We start from the raw sequence: 355 nt of genomic DNA on the forward strand, positions 1-355 counted from the left end.
AATGGAGAACATTACTACAACACTGTATTTTCATAAAAAAAAATTTTTAATTTACTGAGATATAGCAACATTTTAGTAATAATAACATTGATTTTGATATAAGAACACTATAGATACACTAGGTATTTTGTAAGATCAAGTAAAAGTGTGGTTTTATATTTAATTAGTTTGAAATGAAAAAATATCATTTATTCTGAAAGTGATATGTGTGTGAGATTAATGGATACAATATAGTTGTTTGATTAAGTTTTGAAAACGTGCTTCTTGTCATTTTGACACTGGAGAGAAAGGGTGAGAGAGAGAGAGAGAGAGAGAGAGAGAGAGAGAGAGAGAGAGAGAGAGAGAGAGAGAGAGA

The sequence above is a fragment of the Odontomachus brunneus genome, unplaced genomic scaffold (assembly GCF_010583005.1).
Source record: "Odontomachus brunneus isolate Ranch 3 - 2012 unplaced genomic scaffold, Obru_v1 Obru_scaffold_045, whole genome shotgun sequence".
Classification (NCBI taxonomy): domain Eukaryota; kingdom Metazoa; phylum Arthropoda; class Insecta; order Hymenoptera; family Formicidae; genus Odontomachus; species Odontomachus brunneus.